At 54.4% G+C, this 23807-nt stretch overlaps 1 long non-coding RNA gene across 1 annotated transcript in view; it reads right to left on the reverse strand.

Moving 5' to 3' along the window:
* Positions 1 to 23807, reverse strand: part of LOC146006950 (uncharacterized) — a 45945-nt gene that overhangs the window by 6409 nt on the left and 15729 nt on the right. The window contains exon 3 of the long non-coding RNA XR_014444139.1: positions 2103 to 2238. This is a non-coding gene — a long non-coding RNA (uncharacterized LOC146006950). The remainder of the gene's footprint in view (positions 1 to 2102; positions 2239 to 23807) is intronic.

Genomic DNA, 23807 nt, shown 5'->3' on the forward strand with positions numbered 1-23807 from the left:
TAATACATAAGTACCAGGATTCCTTGTTGGACGTCCATCAATTTGTCTCTTCCTGCTAGAATTCTATTCTACCCGTATTTGTCTTCCTTTCGTGTTCTACAGCTCTTACACTGTTCCCCATCCCACACTGTATCTCTCTATCCTGCCCATACACAATGGCTGATTTGGGATATTACAATGTTGTTACATTTCTTCTATAACAGAGTCTTCGCTGCCGAGATCGTGTCCGGTCTCCAGTACTTCCACGGGATGGGCTTCATCCATCGGTAACTTTCTTTCTTTCCTCATTTAAATAAACATAGAAGAAAAGATAATTTGGGATTCCTATATATATACACCCCTTTGTGTGCAGCTCTAGCCTGACCATTACATCCCTCCAAAGCCCCTCCTACCACCCTGTCACTACCACACCCACTTCTATCTGGGCCACAGGGAAATACATCTCAACTGCCAGACACCTGGGATAATGCAGTCCCAATCATGGCATCAGGGCAGAGCCAGCAAATTGAGACAACTCAAGTCAATCTCAGACATTGGGAGCAATGCTAGCGGTGTATATGTGGATCTGATTATAAGATTATATGCATGCAAGTGCAAATATACAGGAAGGACAGCAACTCTGCCAGCATCCAGCATCTGCCAGCAAACACTTCTTATTCGCAACACAATGCACCTAAGACGCACCAGGAGACTTTGCCTTAATATGTGTCTGAGGACGTATCTGCAGCCTTAGACACTTATGATGTATGCAAACAAGTACTTAATGACAAAATACTTATTGTTCCTTTTACAGAGACATCAAACCAGAGAACATCCTGCTTCATGACGGCCATATTAAAATCACCGACTTCGGGCTGGCGATCGAGAACAAACCCAGAGCCTCTGGCTACGCTGGAACACGTGGCTACATTGCCCCAGAGGTGAGGCTATAATAAATTTGAGGGGCTATGTGATAAGGTGGATATGGAGGAGACAATGTCACATTTCCATTCTTACTACCAAAGCCCCAGAATTAATCTGTACATAAATTAATTAAATTTCTATTCCCATTATGTACCCAGCGTGTCTGTCCCGGTAATGGTGTTCCCAGTGTGTCTGTCCCGGTAATGGTGTTCCCAGCATATCTGTGCCGGTAATGGTTTACCCAGTGTGTCTGTCCCGGTAATGGTGTTCCCAGTGTGTCTGTCCCGGTAATGGTGTTCCCAGTGTGTCTGTCCCGGTAATGGTGTTCCCAGCATATCTGTGCCGGTAATGGTTTACCCAGTGTGTCTGTCCCGGTAATGGTGTTCCCAGCGTGTCTGTCCCGGTAATGGTGTTCCCAGTGTGTCTGTCCCGGTAATGGTGCTCCCAGCGTGTCTGTCCCGATAATGGTGTACCCAGTGTGTCTGTCCCGGTAATGGTGTGCCCAGCGTGTCTGTCCCGGTAATGGTGTTCCCAGTGTGTCTGTCACGGTAATGGTGTACCCAGCATGTCTGTCCCGGTAATGGTGCTCCCAGCGTGTCTGACCTGGTAATGGTGTTCCCAGCGTGTCTGTCCCGGTAATGGTGCTCCCAGCGTGTCTGACCTGGTAATGGTGTTCCCAGCATGTCTGACCTGGTAATGGTGTTCCCAGCATGTCTGACCTGGTAATGGTGTTCCCAGCATGTCTGACCTGGTAATGGTGTTCCCAGCATGTCTGACCTGGTAATGGTGTTCCCAGCGTGTCTGACCTGGTAATGGTGCGCCCAGCGTGTCTGACCTGGTAATGGTGTGCCCAGCGTGTCTGACCTGGTAATGGTGTGCCCAGCGTGTCTGACCTGGTAATGGTGTTCCCAGCATGTCTGACCTGGTAATGGTGTTCCCAGCATGTCTAACCTGGTAATGGTGTGCCCAGTGTCGGTCCTGGGAACTGTGTGCCCAGCATGTCGGTCCAGGGAACTGTGTGCCCAGCATGTCTGTCCTGGGAACTGTGTGCCCAGTATGCCTATATATGATAAACATGATCTGATTTCTCATTCATCTCACATGTATGGAATTATTTGTCAGTGTAACATCTGATGGCAGGCATATTGTGCCCAGATCTGCTGTCCTGTTTATGAAGTGTAATGTAGTGAACTTCTTACCTTTTAATGACAGATCATCATGGGAGACCGATATAATGCGGGAGTGGATTGGTACTCCTTCGGTGTGGTGCTATTCCAGATGTCAACAGGAAAATCCCCCGAGGAGTGCCGCATCTCGGCTTTGGCGGGCTGTCATCTGTGCCCGAATACAAGAAACATCATTGAAGAGGTGAGTGTGAGAACATACTTAGCATTCAGCACTAGGTAACAAAGAGGCCATGAACAATGTGTCAGCGTCTGTTATTTATACAGAACCCCCATTCTCTAGTATCAGCCATGTAGTTGTTCTACGAGCGGTCATGTAGCTGTACATGGGGAAGCTATACGTAGTTACATACGTCAGATTACATTACTGGCTCCCTGACACACACAAATAAGTGAAGGAAACTCCAAGCCAGATCAATGCCTGCTGCAGGAGTCACTGTACCACTGACATACACTACTGGTCACGTTATACAGCACCGGCATTTTCCCTGTTTCTATTCAAATATAAGCAAATCAAGTCCAGTGAATGACCCCCAATGGTACCATGATAAGCAGTAACCTGCTAGAGGTTAGGGGAAAGAATACTAAACTACATAGACACACATCCTCTGATTAGGGCAATACAGTATAATGCTTCTTTTCTTTGATGCTAAAATCATGTCTCCTAAATATGTACTGTAAGAAATCAGACTGCAGATAAACAGAAACTTAGGGCCTTATTCTAATCGGATCGGTGAAACGTGCGTACGGTCCGTCACACCGTACGTTTCCTGTACGCTCACGGTGAGCGTAAGTCCGCCCACAGAACAGCCACACACGGATGGTCACAATGGGGAGTGGCGTACACTTGAGCGTACGCCACCGTGCACGGACGGATCTCCCTCTTAGCCACCGACACCTGGCGTACATCAGAGCGTACGCCACCGTTTACGGACGGGTCTCGTCTGTTTTCACACCGTCACCTTCCGTATATCTGAACGTACGCCACAGTGCAAGTAGAAATTGAGTCCAAAAACATCATTGTTGCTCTTAGATGTGGTTTGTGTCTTTTTCCTAATAAAAAACTGGTATGTTTGTGTTACAGTAAAAAAGTTGACACACGTCGACTTCTGTGAATTGAGTGTCCTGCTTTTTAAAGTATACAAAAACACTTTCTGAATGGGTGAGATGGTTATTGCAGCATTGCTTATTGCATTCAGGTGTATGTAATTTACTTGTATTCGGCATTAATTAGCAGACCCAGGCGTCCGCTCTCATGCGGTAGCTCTAAGAGTGGTCAGGAGCACTCTTTGGCGTCCACCTGTTTTTGGTCCAAAATTCACGGTGCATTCGCCGATCGAGACGGTTGTGGCACCGTGCATTTTGTGTGCACACCCCCCTGTACGCCCATGTTTACGCCCAGTTTTCCTCATTACTCCGGCCGCTCCCATAAAAACGCCCACATGCCGCCCACAATGACCGTACTCTTGCGGACAGGTTTTTTCGCACGGAGAGACCCGTTCGTGAGCGGTGTGAGGTCACCGCACATGCGCATAGCGAAAGCTACGTATGCGCAGATGCAAAAAAAACCTGAACCGACCGTGTACGGTCCCACGCACCAAGCAGAATAACCCCCTTAGTTACACTCCTGTTCCTCTTTCCAGCTCCTGTGTGGTGACCCTGAGATGCGTCTGGGTGAGAACGGCAACATCAGAGAACATCCATTCTTCACGGGAATCGATTGGGAGAAGTTAGAACATCTGCAGGACCCATTCACTCCCAGCTTCTCCCTGCAGCCACCACAGTGAAGGTAACATCACTTCCCCAGGTGCAGGAGGTATAACATCATCTCACACAGGAGCAGCCGATACCTCCATCAGTAGCCACATAACAACTTCCAGCTTCCAGAAGAACACCTGGCTCCTCCGTCAGCCCGAATTACACAAAGTGGCAGAACATCGCCCCTCAACTAACAACTACGGTATGTTCTCCAACGCCCATCAAGTACTGGAGACCGAGAGACCGGAACATCAACTCTCTTCCTGATTGGGTAAGTACGATCCAACCCACATTGCGAATCCACCAAACCCCGCCCGGCGAACGCATGCCCCTCCGCCGCCCCAGCAAAGTGTGGCTTCGCCCGCACAGCAGCGAATGGATGTTTTGCATAAACATCCATTCGCTTTGCTGGGGTGTCCGCCCACATCATTCGATGGTCGGTGACCATCGAATGATGTTTAGCGTGCACGCATATATAAGTGACTTTTCAGTTGCATATATATGCGTGCACGCTGGCGTGGATATGGGCGGCCAGCTGACATCCGGTGATGTCAGCTACCCGGCCCACACACCCGCGTCACCTCCTCATTACCATGAGAACGCCCAGCGTTCTCATGGAAACGCCCATGGGTGCGTGCACCCGGCGACCCAAAAGGTTGCCGTGGGTGCACGCACCATGAGCCTGCACATGCGCAGAAACACGTCTGCGCATGCGCAGACGCCCAACATCGGTACTGCGTGCGAATGCGCGCAGTACCGATGAAATCTGAATAAGGCCCATTATGCGCAATGTTTACATTCTGCACATGCGATCACATCGCAGAACAACAAACACCTCTGCCATATTTACTGCAGGGGAGCTTGCGGTGTAGAGAATGGAGGTAGGGGGTGGAATGCACCTCCTCCTGCATTTGCATTGCTTAAGGATTGCACAAGCTTATCATGTGCAATCCAAACTGAATCAGGCATCTACTGAAAATGTATATAAAATATAACATCAATGGCGAGGGTTTGGCTGGCAACTTGGGGAGGACGGAGGCCAGAACTGATGTTATATTTTATATACATTTAAGCTGCAAGGCAAAGTTTCTTTGGTCTCGCAAGCCAACCTGCATCTGCAAGCCTGATGAGACTGGTGCACACACGGAGCATTTTGTGCTATTTTCTAAGCAATCTTACTAGATTGCTTAGAAACTAAGCACAAATCTCACCGTGTGTATGCTCCTGGCGATCCCGATGCGCGGTCCCGCACACCGGGATCGCCTGATTAGTAAGTCAGTGCATGCAGACGCAATCTAGTAAGATTGCTTAGAATATCTGCATGTCTCACTGCGTGTGTACACAGGACGCGACCACTTCCGCGATCGCGTCCTGAATCCACTCCCCCCTCATCACTTGTCCCCTCCCATTGTTCTCCAGCGTGCAAGCCCCCCATCTCCCTGGTCCCTCACCCAGTGTGTGTGGTAGGGCCACTCGGTGTTGTGCAGGTCGTCCCTCGCGGGCATGCTCCTGTGCGCCTCACTTTGGACGTGTAGGGGAAGCCGAGAATCCCCCGCTCCGGGATGCACGGAGGACACAGTGGCTCCTGCTCCCTGAGCGCGGGCAGCGTGGACGCGGTGACCGTCTTCAGCAGGCAGACTGGCGGGGAGAAGCAGCGGGCGAGGTGCAGGAGGAGAACCAGGAGGCCCGAGCAGAGCAGGCACAGGGGGGCAGGGGGCATGCCGGCGGCCCCGGGAGGAGGGGAGCAGGGGCTGCTGCAGGCAGACGGGATTGGGGCGCAGCCGCTCACACCCGGCTCTCACTCATCATCTGCCCCGTAATTGTGTGCTCCTTGCAGCTGTGTCAGAGAGGCTGCTGCTGCCGGGTCTCACGCGCCGGGTCACTGGGTGATGGGCACACACAACACAACGCACACCCTAATGCCCAGTCACCCCTCTGTCACCTTGTACAGCACACCCTAATGCCCTGGCACCCCTCTGTCCTCATGTATAGCACACCCTAATGCCCAATTACACATCTGCCCCCATGTATAGCACACCCTAATGCCCAGTCACCCCTCTGTCCCCATGTACAGCACACCCTAATGCCCAGTCACCCCTCTGTCCCCATGTACAGCACACTCTAATGCCCAGTCACCCCTCTGTCCCCATGTACAGCACACCCTGATGCCCAGTCACCCCTCTGTCCCCATCTATAGCACACCCTAATGCCCAGTCACCCCTCTGTCCCCATGTACAGCACACCCTAATGCCCAGTCACCCCTCTGTCCCCATGTACAGCACACTCTAATGCCCAGTCACCCCTCTGTCCCCATGTACAGCACACCCTAATGCCCAGTCACCCCTCTGTCCCCATGTATAGCACACCCTAATGCCCAGTCACCCCTCTGTCCCCATGTACAGCACACCCTGATGCCCAGTCACCCCTCTGTCCCCATCTATAGCACACCCTAATGCCCAGTCACCCCTCTGTCCCCAAGTATAGCACACCCTAATGCCCAGTCACCCCTCTGTCACCTTGTACAGCACACCCTAATGCCCAGTCACCCCTCTGTCCCCATGTACAGCACACCCTAATGCCCAGTCACCCCTCTGTCCCCATGTATAGTACACCCTAATGCCCAGTCACCCCTCTGTCCCCATGTACAGCACACCCTAATGCCCAGTCACCCCTCTGTCACCTTGTACAGCACACCCTAATGCCCTGTCACCCCTCTGTCCCCATGTATAGCACACCCTAATGCCCAGTCACCCCTCTGTCCCCATGTACAGCACACCCTAATGCCCAGTCACCCCTCTGTCACCTTGTACAGCACACCCTAATGCCCTGTCACCCCTCTGTCCCCATGTATAGCACACCCTAATGCCGAGTCACCCCTCTGTCCCCATGTACAGCACACCCTAATGCCCAGTCACCCCTCTGTCCCCATGTACAGCACACTCTAATGCCCAGTCACCCCTCTGTCCCCATGTATAGCAAACCCTAATGCCCAGTCACCCCTCTGTCCCCATGTACAGCACACCCTAATGCCCAGTCACCCCTCTGTCCCCATGTACAGCACACTCTAATGCCCAGTCACCCCTCTGTCCCCATGTACAGCACACCCTGATGCCCAGTCACCCCTCTGTCCCCATCTATAGCACACCCTAATGCCCAGTCACCCCTCTGTCCCCAAGTATAGCACACCCTAATGCCCAGTCACCCCTCTGTCACCTTGTACAGCACACCCTAATGCCCAGTCACCCCTCTGTCCCCATGTACAGCACACCCTAATGCCCAGTCACCCCTCTGTCCCCATGTATAGCACACCCTAATGCCCAGTCACCCCTCTGTCCCCATGTACAGCACACCCTAATGCCCAGTCACCCCTCTGTCACCTTGTACAGCACACCCTAATGCCCTGTCACCCCTCTGTCCCCATGTATAGCACACCCTAATGCCGAGTCACCCCTCTGTCACCTTGTACAGCACACCCTAATGCCCTGTCACCCCTCTGTCCCCATGTATAGCACACCCTAATGCCAGTCACAACTCTGTCCCCACGTATAGCACACCATAATGGCAGTCACCCCTCTGTCACCTTGTACAGCACACCCTAATGCCCAGTCACCCCTCTGTCACATTGTTCAGCACACCCTTATGCCCAGTCACCCCTCTGTCCCCATGTACATCACACCCTAATGCCCAGTCACCCCGCTGTCCCCATGTACAGCACACCCTAATGCCCAGTCACCCCTCTGTCCCAATGTACAGCACACCCTAATGCCCAGTCACCCCTCTGTCCCCATCTACAGCACACCCTAATACCCATTCACCCCTCTGTCCCCATGTATAGCACACCCTGATGCCCAGTCACCGCTCTGTCCCCATGTAAAGCACACCCTAATGCCCAGTCACCCCTCCTTCCCCATGTATAGCACACCCTAATGCCCAGTCACCGCTCTGTCCCCATGTATAGCACACCCTAATGCCCAGTCACCCCTCTGTCACCTTGTACAGCACACCCTAATGCCCAGTCACCCCTCTGTCCCAATGTACAGCACACCCTAATGCCCAGTCACCCCTCTGTCCCCATCTACAGCACACCCTAATACCCATTCACCCCTCTGTCCCCATGTATAGCACACCCTGATGCCCAGTCACCGCTCTGTCCCCATGTAAAGCACACCCTAATGCCCAGTCACCCCTCCTTCCCCATGTATAGCACACCCTAATGCCCAGTCACCGCTCTGTCCCCATGTATAGCACACCCTAATGCCCAGTCACCCCTCTGTCACCATGTACAGCACACCCTAATGCCCAGTCACCCCTCTGTCCCAATGTACAGCACACCCTAATGCCCAGTCACCCCTCTGTCCCCATCTACAGCACACCCTAATACCCATTCACCCCTCTGTCCCCATGTATAGCACACCCTGATGCCCAGTCACCGCTCTGTCCCCATGTAAAGCACACCCTAATGCCCAGTCACCCCTCTGTCCCCATGTATAGCACACCCTGATGCCCAGTCACCGCTCTGTCCCCATGTATAGCACACCCTAATGCCCAGTCACCCCTCTGTCACCTTGTACAGCACACCCTAATGCCCAGTCACCCCAATGTACCCATGTATAGCACACCCTAATGCCCAGTCACCCCTCAGTCACCTTGTACAGCACACACCTGAATGCCCAGTCACCCCTCTGTCCCCATGTATACCACACCCTAATGCCCAGTCACCCCTCTGTCCCCATGTATACCACACCCTAATGCCCAGTCACCCCTCTGTCCCCATGTATAGCACAACTTAATGCCCAGTCACCCCTCTGTCCCCATGTACAGCACACCGTAATGCCCAGTCACCCCTCTGTCCCCATGTATAGCACATCCTAATGCCCAGTCACCCCTCTGTCCCCATGTTTAGCACACCCTAATGCCCAGTCACCCCTCTGTCCCCATGTTTAGCACACCCTAATGCCCAGTCACCGCCCTGTTCCCATGTATAGCACACCCTAATGCCCAGTCACCCCTCTGTCCCCATGTATTGCACACCCTAATGCCCAGTCGCCCCTCTGTCCCCATGTATAGCACACCTTAATGCCCAGTCATCCCTCTGTCCCCATGTATAGCACACCCTAATGCCCAGTCACCCCTCTGTCCCATGTATAGCACACCCTAATGCCCAGTCACCCCTCTGTCCCCATGTATAGCACACCCTAATGCCCATTCACCCCTATGTCCACATGTACAGCACACCCTAATGCCCAGTCACCCCTCTGTCCCCATGTACAGCACACCCTAATGCCCAGTCACCCCTCTGTCCCCATGTACAGCACACCCTAATGCCCAGTCACCGCTCTGTCCCCATGTACAGAAGAACCTAATGCCCAGTCACCCCTCTGTCCCCATGTATAGCACACCCTAATGCCCAGTCACCCCTCTGTCCCCATGTATAGCACACCCTAATGCCCATTCACCCCTCTGTCCCCATGTATTGCACACCCGAATGCCCAGTCACCCCTCTGTCCCCATGTATAGCACACCCTAATGCCCAGTCACCCCTCTGTCCCCATGTGTAGCACACCCTAATGCCCAGTCACCCCTCTGTCCCATGTATAGCACACCCTAATGCCCAGTCACCCCTCTGTCCCCATGTATAGCACACCCTAATGCCCATTCACCCCTATGTCCCTATGTACAGCACACCCTAATGCCCAGTCAACCCTCTGTCCCCATGTACAGCACACCATAATGCCCAGTCACCGCTCTGTCCCCATGTACAGAAGACACTAATGCCCAGTCACCCCTCTGTCCCCATGTATAGCACACCCTAATGCCCAGTCACCCCTCTGTCCCCATGTATAGCAAACCCTAATGCCCAGTCACCCCTCTGTCCCCATGTATAGCACACCCTAATGCCCAGTCACCCCTGTGTCCCCATGTATAGCACACCCTAATGCCCAGTCACCCCTCTGTCCCCATGTATAGCACACCCTAATGCCCAGTCACCCCTCTGTCCCCATGTATAGCACACCCTAATGCCAAGTCACCCCTCTGTCCCCATGTTTAGCACACCCTAATGCCCAGTCACCCCTCTGTCCCCATGTTTAGCACACCCTAATGCCCAGTCACCGCCCTGTTCCCATGTATAGCACACCCTAATGCCCAGTCACCCCTCTGTCCCCATGCATTGCACACCCTAATGCCCAGTCGCCCCTCTGTCCCCATGTATAGCACACCTTAATGCCCAGTCATCCCTCTGTCCCCATGTATAGCACACCCTAATGCCCAGTCACCCCTCTGTCCCATGTATAGCACACCCTAATGCCCAGTCACCCCTCTGTCCCCATGTATAGCACACCCTAATGCCCATTCACCCCTATGTCCACATGTACAGCACACCCTAATGCCCAGTCACCCCTCTGTCCCCATGTACAGCACACCCTAATGCCCAGTCACCCCTCTGTCCCCATGTACAGCACACCCTAATGCCCAGTCACCGCTCTGTCCCCATGTACAGAAGAACCTAATGCCCAGTCACCCCTCTGTCCCCATGTATAGCACACCCTAATGCCCAGTCACCCCTCTGTCCCCATGTATAGCACACCCTAATGCCCATTCACCCCTCTGTCCCCATGTATTGCACACCCGAATGCCCAGTCACCCTTCTGTCCCCATGTATAGCACACCCTAATGCCCAGTCACCCCTCTGTCCCCATGTGTAGCACACCCTAATGCCCAGTCACCCCTCTGTCCCATGTATAGCACACCCTAATGCCCAGTCACCCCTCTGTCCCCATGTATAGCACACCCTAATGCCCATTCACCCCTATGTCCCTATGTACAGCACACCCTAATGCCCAGTCACCCCTCTGTCCCCATGTACAGCACACCATAATGCCCAGTCACCGCTCTGTCCCCATGTACAGAAGACACTAATGCCCAGTCACCCCTCTGTCCCCATGTATAGCACACCCTAATGCCCAGTCACCCCTCTGTCCCCATGTATAGCAAACCCTAATGCCCAGTCACCCCTCTGTCCCCATGTATAGCACACCCTAATGCCCAGTCACCCCTGTGTCCCCATGTATAGCACACCCTAATGCCCAGTCACCCCTCTGTCCCCATGTATAGCACACCCTAATGCCCAGTCACCCCTCTGTCCCCATGTATAGCACACCCTAATGCCAAGTCACCCCTCTGTCCCCATGTATAGCACACCCTAATGCCCAGTCACCCACTGTCCCCATGTATAGCACAACCTAATGCCAAGTCACTCCTCTGTCCCCATGTATAGCACACCCTAATGCCCAGTCACCCCTCTGTCACCTTGTACAGCACACCCTAATGCCCAGTCACCCTTCTGTCCCCATGTATAGCGCACCCTAATGCCCAGTCACCCCTCTGTCCCCATGTATAGCGCACCTTAATGCCCAGTCACCCCTCTGTCCCCATGTATAGCACACCCTAATGCCCAGTCACCCCTCTGTCCCCATGTATAGCAAACCCTAATGCCCAGTCACCCCTCTGTCCCCATGTATAGCACACCCTAATGCCCAGTCACCCCTCTGTCCCCACGTATAGCACACCCTAATGCCCAGTCACCCCTCTGTACCCACGTATAGCACACCCTAATGCTCAGTCACCCCTCTGTCCCCACGTATAGCACACCTTAATGCCCAGTCACCCCTCTGTCCCCACGTATAGCACACCCTAATGCCCAGTCACCCCTCTGTCCCCACGTATAGCACACGTTAATGCCCAGTCACCCCTCTGTCCCCACGTATAGCACACCCTAATGCCCAGTCACCCCTCTGTCCCCACGTATAGCACACCCTAATGCGCAGTCACCCCTCTGTCCCAATGTATAGCACACCCTAATGCCCAGTCACCCCTCTGTCCCCATGTATAGCACACCCTAATGCCCAGTCACCCCTCTGTACCCATGTATAGCACACCCTAATGCCCAGTCACCCCTCTGTCCCCATGTATAGCACACCCTAATGCCCAGTCACACCTCTGTCACCTTGTACAGCACATCCTAATGCCCAGTCACCACTCTATCCCCATGTATAGCACACCCTAATGCCCAGTCACCCCTCTGTCCCCATGTACAGCACACCCTAATGCCCATTCACCCCTCTGTCCCCATGTATAGCACACCCTAATGCCAAGTCACCCCTCTGTCCCCATGTATAGCACACCCTAATGCCCAGTCACCCCTCTGTTCCCATGTATAGCACACCCTAATGCCAAGTCACCCCTCTGTCCCCATGTATAGCACACCCTAATGCCCAGTCACCGCTCTGCCCCATGTACAGCACACCCTAATGCCCAGTCATCCCTCTGTCCCCATGTATAGCACACCCTAATGCCCAGTCTCCCCTCTGTCCACATGTATAGCACACGCTAATGCCCAGTCACCGCTCTATCCCCATGTATAGCACACCCTAATGCCCAGTCACCCCTCTGTCCCCATGTATAGCACACCCTAATGCCCAGTCACCCCTCTGTCCCCATGTATAGCACACCCTAATGCCCAGTCACCCCTCTGTCCCCATGTATAGCACACCCTAATGCCCAGTCACCCCTCTGTCCCCATGTGTAGCACACCCTAATGCCCAGTCACCGCTCTGTCCCCATGTATAGCACACCCTAATGCCCATTCACCCCTCTGTCCCCATGTATAGCACACCCTAATGCCCAGTCACCCCTCTGTCCCCATGTATAGCACACCCTAATGCCCAGTCACCCCTCTGTCCCCATGTATAGCACACCCTAATGCCCAGTCACCCCCCTGTCCCCATGTATAGCACACCCTAATGCCCAGTCACCCCTCTGTTCCCATGTATAGCACACCCTAATGCCCAGCCACCCCTCAGTCCCCATGTATAGCACACCCTAATGCCCAGTCACCGCTCTGCCCCATGTACAGCACACCCTAATGCCCAGTCATCCCTCTGTCCCCATGTATAGCACACCCTAATGCCCAGTCACCCCTCTGTCCACATGTATAGCACACCCTAATGCCCAGTCACCGCTCTGTCCCCATGTATAGCACACCCTAATGCCCAGTCACCGCTCTGTCAACATGTATAGCACACCCTAATGCCCAGTCACCCCTCTGTCCCCATGTATAGCACACCCTAATGCCCAGTCACCCCTCTGTACCCATGTATAGCACACCCTAATGCCCAGTCACCCCTCTGTCCCCATGTATAGCACACCCTAATGCCCAGTCACACCTCTGTCACCTTGTACAGCACATCCTAATGCCCAGTCACCACTCTATCCCCATGTATAGCACACCCTAATGCCCAGTCACCCCTCTGTCCCCATGTACAGCACACCCTAATGCCCATTCACCCCTCTGTCCCCATGTATAGCACACCCTAATGCCCAGTCACCCCTCTGTCCCCATGTACAGCACACCCTAATGCCCAGTCACCCCTCTGTCACCTTGTACAGCACACCCTAATGCCCTGTCACCCCTCTGTCCCCATGTATAGCACACCCTAATGCCGAGTCACCCCTCTGTCCCCATGTACAGCACACCCTAATGCCCAGTCACCCCTCTGTCCCCATGTACAGCACACTCTAATGCCCAGTCACCCCTCTGTCCCCATGTACAGCACACCCTGATGCCCAGTCACCCCTCTGTCCCCATCTATAGCACACCCTAATGCCCAGTCACCCCTCTGTCCCCATGTACAGCACACCCTAATGCCCAGTCACCCCTCTGTCCCCATGTACAGCACACTCTAATGCCCAGTCACCCCTCTGTCCCCATGTACAGCACACCCTAATGCCCAGTCACCCCTCTGTCCCCATGTATAGCACACCCTAATGCCCAGTCACCCCTCTGTCCCCATGTACAGCACACCCTGATGCCCAGTCACCCCTCTGTCCCCATCTATAGCACACCCTAATGCCCAGTCACCCCTCTGTCCCCAAGTATAGCACACCCTAATGCCCAGTCACCCCTCTGTCACCTTGTACAGCACACCCTAATGCCCAGTCACCCCTCTGTCCCCATGTACAGCACACCCTAATGCCCAGTCACCCCTCTGTCCCCATGTATAGTACACCCTAATGCCCAGTCACCCCTCTGTCCCCATGTACAGCACACCCTAATGCCCAGTCACCCCTCTGTCACCTTGTACAGCACACCCTAATGCCCTGTCACCCCTCTGTCCCCATGTATAGCACACCCTAATGCCCAGTCACCCCTCTGTCCCCATGTACAGCACACCCTAATGCCCAGTCACCCCTCTGTCACCTTGTACAGCACACCCTAATGCCCTGTCACCCCTCTGTCCCCATGTATAGCACACCCTAATGCCGAGTCACCCCTCTGTCCCCATGTACAGCACACCCTAATGCCCAGTCACCCCTCTGTCCCCATGTACAGCACACTCTAATGCCCAGTCACCCCTCTGTCCCCATGTATAGCAAACCCTAATGCCCAGTCACCCCTCTGTCCCCATGTACAGCACACCCTAATGCCCAGTCACCCCTCTGTCCCCATGTACAGCACACTCTAATGCCCAGTCACCCCTCTGTCCCCATGTACAGCACACCCTGATGCCCAGTCACCCCTCTGTCCCCATCTATAGCACACCCTAATGCCCAGTCACCCCTCTGTCCCCAAGTATAGCACACCCTAATGCCCAGTCACCCCTCTGTCACCTTGTACAGCACACCCTAATGCCCAGTCACCCCTCTGTCCCCATGTACAGCACACCCTAATGCCCAGTCACCCCTCTGTCCCCATGTATAGCACACCCTAATGCCCAGTCACCCCTCTGTCCCCATGTACAGCACACCCTAATGCCCAGTCACCCCTCTGTCACCTTGTACAGCACACCCTAATGCCCTGTCACCCCTCTGTCCCCATGTATAGCACACCCTAATGCCGAGTCACCCCTCTGTCACCTTGTACAGCACACCCTAATGCCCTGTCACCCCTCTGTCCCCATGTATAGCACACCCTAATGCCAGTCACAACTCTGTCCCCACGTATAGCACACCCTAATGGCAGTCACCCCTCTGTCACCTTGTACAGCACACCCTAATGCCCAGTCACCCCTCTGTCACATTGTTCAGCACACCCTTATGCCCAGTCACCCCTCTGTCCCCATGTACATCACACCCTAATGCCCAGTCACCCCGCTGTCCCCATGTACAGCACACCCTAATGCCCAGTCACCCCTCTGTCCCAATGTACAGCACACCCTAATGCCCAGTCACCCCTCTGTCCCCATCTACAGCACACCCTAATACCCATTCACCCCTCTGTCCCCATGTATAGCACACCCTGATGCCCAGTCACCGCTCTGTCCCCATGTAAAGCACACCCTAATGCCCAGTCACCCCTCCTTCCCCATGTATAGCACACCCTAATGCCCAGTCACCGCTCTGTCCCCATGTATAGCACACCCTAATGCCCAGTCACCCCTCTGTCACCTTGTACAGCACACCCTAATGCCCAGTCACCCCTCTGTCCCAATGTACAGCACACCCTAATGCCCAGTCACCCCTCTGTCCCCATCTACAGCACACCCTAATACCCATTCACCCCTCTGTCCCCATGTATAGCACACCCTGATGCCCAGTCACCGCTCTGTCCCCATGTAAAGCACACCCTAATGCCCAGTCACCCCTCCTTCCCCATGTATAGCACACCCTAATGCCCAGTCACCGCTCTGTCCCCATGTATAGCACACCCTAATGCCCAGTCACCCCTCTGTCACCATGTACAGCACACCCTAATGCCCAGTCACCCCTCTGTCCCAATGTACAGCACACCCTAATGCCCAGTCACCCCTCTGTCCCCATCTACAGCACACCCTAATACCCATTCACCCCTCTGTCCCCATGTATAGCACACCCTGATGCCCAGTCACCGCTCTGTCCCCATGTAAAGCACACCCTAATGCCCAGTCACCCCTCTGTCCCCATGTATAGCACACCCTGATGCCCAGTCACCGCTCTGTCCCCATGTATAGCACACCCTAATGCCCAGTCACCCCTCTGTCACCTTGTACAGCACACCCTAATGCCCAGTCACCCCAATGTACCCATGTATAGCACACCCTAATGCCCAGTCACCCCTCAGTCACCTTGTACAGCACACACCTGAATGCCCAGTCACCCCTCTGTCCCCATGTATACCACACCCTAATGCCCAGTCACCCCTCTGTCCCCATGTATACCACACCCTAATGCCCAGTCACCCCTCTGTCCCCATGTATAGCACAACTTAATGCCCAGTCACCCCTCTGTCCCCATGTACAGCACACCGTAATGCCCAGTCACCCCTCTGTCCCCATGTATAGCACATCCTAATGCCCAGTCACCCCTCTGTCCCCATGTTTAGCACACCCTAATGCCCAGTCACCCCTCTGTCCCCATGTTTAGCACACCCTAATGCCCAGTCACCGCCCTGTTCCCATGTATAGCACACCCTAATGCCCAGTCACCCCTCTGTCCCCATGTATTGCACACCCTAATGCCCAGTCGCCCCTCTGTCCCCATGTATAGCACACCTTAATGCCCAGTCATCCCTCTGTCCCCATGTATAGCACACCCTAATGCCCAGTCACCCCTCTGTCCCATGTATAGCACACCCTAATGCCCAGTCACCCCTCTGTCCCCATGTATAGCACACCCTAATGCCCATTCACCCCTATGTCCACATGTACAGCACACCCTAATGCCCAGTCACCCCTCTGTCCCCATGTACAGCACACCCTAATGCCCAGTCACCCCTCTGTCCCCATGTACAGCACACCCTAATGCCCAGTCACCGCTCTGTCCCCATGTACAGAAGAACCTAATGCCCAGTCACCCCTCTGTCCCCATGTATAGCACACCCTAATGCCCAGTCACCCCTCTGTCCCCATGTATAGCACACCCTAATGCCCATTCACCCCTCTGTCCCCATGTATTGCACACCCGAATGCCCAGTCACCCCTCTGTCCCCATGTATAGCACACCCTAATGCCCAGTCACCCCTCTGTCCCCATGTGTAGCACACCCTAATGCCCAGTCACCCCTCTGTCCCATGTATAGCACACCCTAATGCCCAGTCACCCCTCTGTCCCCATGTATAGCACACCCTAATGCCCATTCACCCCTATGTCCCTATGTACAGCACACCCTAATGCCCAGTCAACCCTCTGTCCCCATGTACAGCACACCATAATGCCCAGTCACCGCTCTGTCCCCATGTACAGAAGACACTAATGCCCAGTCACCCCTCTGTCCCCATGTATAGCACACCCTAATGCCCAGTCACCCCTCTGTCCCCATGTATAGCAAACCCTAATGCCCAGTCACCCCTCTGTCCCCATGTATAGCACACCCTAATGCCCAGTCACCCCTGTGTCCCCATGTATAGCACACCCTAATGCCCAGTCACCCCTCTGTCCCCATGTATAGCACACCCTAATGCCCAGTCACCCCTCTGTCCCCATGTATAGCACACCCTAATGCCAAGTCACCCCTCTGTCCCCATGTTTAGCACACCCTAATGCCCAGTCACCCCTCTGTCCCCATGTTTAGCACACCCTAATGCCCAGTCACCGCCCTGTTCCCATGTATAGCACACCCTAATGCCCAGTCACCCCTCTGTCCCCATGCATTGCACACCCTAATGCCCAGTCGCCCCTCTGTCCCCATGTATAGCACACCTTAATGCCCAGTCATCCCTCTGTCCCCATGTATAGCACACCCTAATGCCCAGTCACCCCTCTGTCCCATGTATAGCACACCCTAATGCCCAGTCACCCCTCTGTCCCCATGTATAGCACACCCTAATGCCCATTCACCCCTATGTCCACATGTACAGCACACCCTAATGCCCAGTCACCCCTCTGTCCCCATGTACAGCACACCCTAATGCCCAGTCACCCCTCTGTCCCCATGTACAGCACACCCTAATGCCCAGTCACCGCTCTGTCCCCATGTACAGAAGAACCTAATGCCCAGTCACCCCTCTGTCCCCATGTATAGCACACCCTAATGCCCAGTCACCCCTCTGTCCCCATGTATAGCACACCCTAATGCCCATTCACCCCTCTGTCCCCATGTATTGCACACCCGAATGCCCAGTCACCCCTCTGTCCCCATGTATAGCACACCCTAATGCCCAGTCACCCCTCTGTCCCCATGTGTAGCACACCCTAATGCCCAGTCACCCCTCTGTCCCATGTATAGCACACCCTAATGCCCAGTCACCCCTCTGTCCCCATGTATAGCACACCCTAATGCCCATTCACCCCTATGTCCCTATGTACAGCACACCCTAATGCCCAGTCACCCCTCTGTCCCCATGTACAGCACACCATAATGCCCAGTCACCGCTCTGTCCCCATGTACAGAAGACACTAATGCCCAGTCACCCCTCTGTCCCCATGTATAGCACACCCTAATGCCCAGTCACCCCTCTGTCCCCATGTATAGCAAACCCTAATGCCCAGTCACCCCTCTGTCCCCATGTATAGCACACCCTAATGCCCAGTCACCCCTGTGTCCCCATGTATAGCACACCCTAATGCCCAGTCACCCCTCTGTCCCCATGTATAGCACACCCTAATGCCCAGTCACCCCTCTGTCCCCATGTATAGCACACCCTAATGCCAAGTCACCCCTCTGTCCCCATGTATAGCACACCCTAATGCCCAGTCACCCACTGTCCCCATGTATAGCACAACCTAATGCCAAGTCACTCCTCTGTCCCCATGTATAGCACACCCTAATGCCCAGTCACCCCTCTGTCACCTTGTACAGCACACCCTAATGCCCAGTCACCCTTCTGTCCCCATGTATAGCGCACCCTAATGCCCAGTCACCCCTCTGTCCCCATGTATAGCGCACCTTAATGCCCAGTCACCCCTCTGTCCCCATGTATAGCACACCCTAATGCCCAGTCACCCCTCTGTCCCCATGTATAGCAAACCCTAATGCCCAGTCACCCCTCTGTCCCCATGTATAGCACACCCTAATGCCCAGTCACCCCTCTGTCCCCACGTATAGCACACCCTAATGCCCAGTCACCCCTCTGTACCCACGTATAGCACACCCTAATGCTCAGTCACCCCTCTGTCCCCACGTATAGCACACCTTAATGCCCAGTCACCCCTCTGTCCCCACGTATAGCACACCCTAATGCCCAGTCACCCCTCTGTCCCCACGTATAGCACACGTTAATGCCCAGTCACCCCTCTGTCCCCACGTATAGCACACCCTAATGCCCAGTCACCCCTCTGTCCCCACGTATAGCACACCCTAATGCGCAGTCACCCCTCTGTCCCAATGTATAGCACACCCTAATGCCCAGTCACCCCTCTGTCCCCATGTATAGCACACCCTAATGCCCAGTCACCCCTCTGTACCCATGTATAGCACACCCTAATGCCCAGTCACCCCTCTGTCCCCATGTATAGCACACCCTAATGCCCAGTCACACCTCTGTCACCTTGTACAGCACATCCTAATGCCCAGTCACCACTCTATCCCCATGTATAGCACACCCTAATGCCCAGTCACCCCTCTGTCCCCATGTACAGCACACCCTAATGCCCATTCACCCCTCTGTCCCCATGTATAGCACACCCTAATGCCAAGTCACCCCTCTGTCCCCATGTATAGCACACCCTAATGCCCAGTCACCCCTCTGTTCCCATGTATAGCACACCCTAATGCCCAGTCACCCCTCTGTCCCCATGTATAGCACACCCTAATGCCCAGTCACCGCTCTGCCCCATGTACAGCACACCCTAATGCCCAGTCATCCCTCTGTCCCCATGTATAGCACACCCTAATGCCCAGTCTCCCCTCTGTCCACATGTATAGCACAAGCTAATGCCCAGTCACCGCTCTATCCCCATGTATAGCACACCCTAATGCCCAGTCACCCCTCTGTCCCCAGGTATAGCACACCCTAATGCCCAGTCACCCCTCTGTCCCCATGTATAGCACACCCTAATGCCCAGTCACCCCTCTGTCCCCATGTATAGCACACCCTAATGCCCAGTCACCCCTCTGTCCCCATGTGTAGCACACCCTAATGCCCAGTCACCGCTCTGTCCCCATGTATAGCACACCCTAATGCCCATTCACCCCTCTGTCCCCATGTATAGCACACCCTAATGCCCAGTCACCCCTCTGTCCCCATGTATAGCACACCCTAATGCCCAGTCACCCCTCTGTCCCCATGTATAGCACACCCTAATGCCCAGTCACCCCCCTGTCCCCATGTATAGCACACCCTAATGCCCAGTCACCCCTCTGTTCCCATGTATAGCACACCCTAATGCCCAGCCACCCCTCAGTCCCCATGTATAGCACACCCTAATGCCCAGTCACCGCTCTGCCCCATGTACAGCACACCCTAATGCCCAGTCATCCCTCTGTCCCCATGTATAGCACACCCTAATGCCCAGTCACCCCTCTGTCCACATGTATAGCACACCCTAATGCCCAGTCACCGCTCTGTCCCCATGTATAGCACACCCTAATGCCCAGTCACCGCTCTGTCAACATGTATAGCACACCCTAATGCCCAGTCACCCCTCTGTCCCCATGTATAGCACACCCTAATGCCCAGTCACCCCTCTGTCCCCATGTATAGCACACCCTAATGCCCAGTCACCCCTCTGTACCCATGTATAGCACACCCTAATGCCCAGTCACCCCTCTGTCCCCATGTATAGCACACCCTAATGCCCAGTCACACCTCTGTCACCTTGTACAGCACATCCTAATGCCCAGTCACCACTCTATCCCCATGTATAGCACACCCTAATGCCCAGTCACCCCTCTGTCCCCATGTACAGCACACCCTAATGCCCATTCACCCCTCTGTCCCCATGTATAGCACACCCTAATGCCCAGTCACCCCTCTGTTCCCATGTATAGCACACCCTAATGCCCAGTCACCCCTCAGTCCCCATGTATAGCACACCCTAATGCCCAGTCACCGCTCTGCCCCATGTACAGAACACCCTAATGACCAGTCATCCCTCTGTCCCCATGTATAGCACACCCTAATGCCCAGTCACCACTCTGTCCACATGTATAGCACACCCTAATGCCCAGTCACCGCTCTATCCCCATGTACAGCACACCCTAATGCCAAGTCACCCCTCTGTCCCCATGTATAGCACACCCTAATGCCCAGTCACCCCTCTGTCCCCATGTATAGCACACCCTAATGCCCAGTCACCCCTCTGTCCCCATGTGTAGCACACCCTAATGCCCAGTCACCCCCCTGTCCCCATGTATAGCACACCCTAATGCCCAGTCACCCCTCTGTCCCCATGTACAGCACACCCTAATGCCCAGTCACCCCTCTGTCCCCATGTATAGCACACCCTAATGCCCAGTCACCCCTCTGTCCTCAAGTATAGCACACCCTAATGCTCAGTCACCCCTCTGTCCCCATGTATAGCACACCATAATGCCCAGTCACCCCTCTGTCCCCATGTATAGCACACCCTAATGCCCAGTCAATGCTCTGTCCCCATGTATAGCACACCCTAATGCCCAGTCACCCCTCTGTCCCCATGTATAGCACACCCTAATGCCCAGTCACCGCTCTGTCCCCATGTATAGCACACCCTTATGCCCAGTCACCGCTCTGTCCCCATGTATAACACACCCTAATGCCCAGTCACCGCTCTGTCCCCATGTATAGCACACCCTAATGCCCAGTCACCCCTTCTTCCCCATGTATAGCACACCCTAATGCCCAGTCACCCCTCTGTCCCCATGTATAGCACACCCTAATGCCCAGTCACCCCTCTGTCCCCATGTATAGCACACCCTAATGCCCAGTCACCCCTCTGTCCCCATGTATAGCACACCCTAATGCCCAGTCACCGCTCTGTCCCCATGTATAGCACACCCTAATGCCCAGTCACCGCTCTGTCCCCATGTATAGCACACCCTAATGCCCAGTCACCCCTCTGTCCCCATGTATAGCACACCCTAATGCACAGTCACCCCTCGTTCCCCATGTATAGCACACCCTAATGCCCAGTCACCCCTCTGTCCCCATGTATAGCACACCCTAATGCCCAGTCACCGCTCTGTCCCCATGTATAGCACACCCTAATGCCCAGTCACCGCTCTGTCCCCATGTATAGCACACCCTAATGCCCAGTCACCCCTCTGTCCCCATCTATAGCACACCCTAATGCCCAGTCACCCCTCTGTCCCCATGTAGAGCACACCCTAATGCCCAGTCACCCCTCTGTCCCCATGTATAGCACACCCCCGCTACTACAGCACATGCTGCATAAGGTGTACATACACTGAATGAGACATCCTGCAGTACACGGGGAGCCTGCTATCTGCTGGGTCAGTGGCGTAACTACTGTGGGTGCAGCTGCTACAGGTCCTGAGCTGTCGGTAGGGCCCGCTACTCACCCTGCACCCTATAAAAAAAAAAAGGCAGTGGCACCCACTGCAGCGACACCCTCTGCCCCCCCTCAGACGCCGGAGATCATTTTGGGTCCTGCCTCGCCCCTCAATAGCCAGCCAGAGATGTACCCTGGCCTGCACTGACCTCCCCCACCCCCATTTCAGGAGCCAGAAATGTGCGTGTGTCCTGCGCCGCCCCGCGCCCCACCAATAGCCGGTGATGCGCCCTGCGACCTCCCGGGTCCCCCACCCTCTTCCTAGATGCTAGAGATGTGCGTCCCACCGCCGCACTGCCTACCCCCCAGACGCCGGAGATATTGCGTGACCCTGACCCCCGCCTAGCAGTCCCTGCACCCACCTCCTCTCCAGTAGCTGCATCATGATGGGAACACAGTGCTGGGCCTGCCTCCAGCATCCGCACAGGGATGACACTGCTGCCTTGTCCAGCATGAATTCCCCTGCCGCCGGTCTCCACTTGACCCTGTGCCTGGAGCTCACCCCCTGCTTGGTAAGTGCCCTTGGAGCACTGTACCTTCTTTTCTGTACCCAGTGTGCGTGTGTGTGTATGAAACCTTATGAGCCACCTACACCCTTCCTCTGTGTGTGACCCTTTTCACCCCCCATCACCCCTGGTGTATTTCCCCCTATTCTCTTGTATGACACCTTGACCCTCTTCCACCCTCATCCCTGGTCTTTAACCCTCCTGTACCACACATCCCCTGTATGTGTCACCTTCCCCACTCTCCACATCCTTCCTCTGTGTAAGACCCCCTGAACCCACTATGCCTGTGTGACACCTTCTTGCCCCTACCCCCACTGTGACCCCCTGTAGTACTGTACCACCTTCCTCTGTGTTTGACTCTCCTGTCGGCCACTACCCCTGTGTTTCTTACCTCCTGCCTCTGTGTATGCATTTTGACACCCTGTACAAAGGGGTGGGGGGGCCCTTTTCAAAATTTGCTATGGGGCCCAGAGAGATCTAGTTACGCCCCTGTGCTGGGTGCTTCCACATTATACTACAGGCAGGACATTTCTGTCTATACAGATGGAAAAAATTTATTCCAAACCTTGCCAGAGCCATCTACAACGGCGAACCCTGGTGAGTATGCTTTCCTTCCCCAGGTAACCTAACAGGATTTCTTAGGGACCACCAGATGGATGGAGGAAACCTACCTACGTGTCAAGATAGGTAAGTATTCAGATGAAAGGGCTCTGAATGTAATAAAGTTTTATTTTTCATGTGTGTTTGTGTTTTTATTTAACTATTGGTTCTGCTTTTGAACTATGAGCCCAGCAAGCTCTTAAATGGGCCACATGCTGGGACTTGTGGTTCTCCAAGTCCCAGTATGCGTTCCAGGCTTGCTGGAACTCATAGTTCCACAGCAAAACCCAATGGTTTATACAAATTTTTACACTTGAATCAGCCCGGTACCCACTGGGGGTGCCAGACGCGTTCCCGACAGTCATTTACCAGACGTCGGGATCCCGACTGTCAAAACAACGACAGCCCAACGGCCACTCGCTATTTTTCCTTGTGGGGGTCCACGACCCCCA

This window comes from Crinia signifera, chromosome 6 (genome assembly GCF_055691185.1).
Source record: "Crinia signifera chromosome 6, ASM5569118v1, whole genome shotgun sequence".
Classification (NCBI taxonomy): domain Eukaryota; kingdom Metazoa; phylum Chordata; class Amphibia; order Anura; family Myobatrachidae; genus Crinia; species Crinia signifera.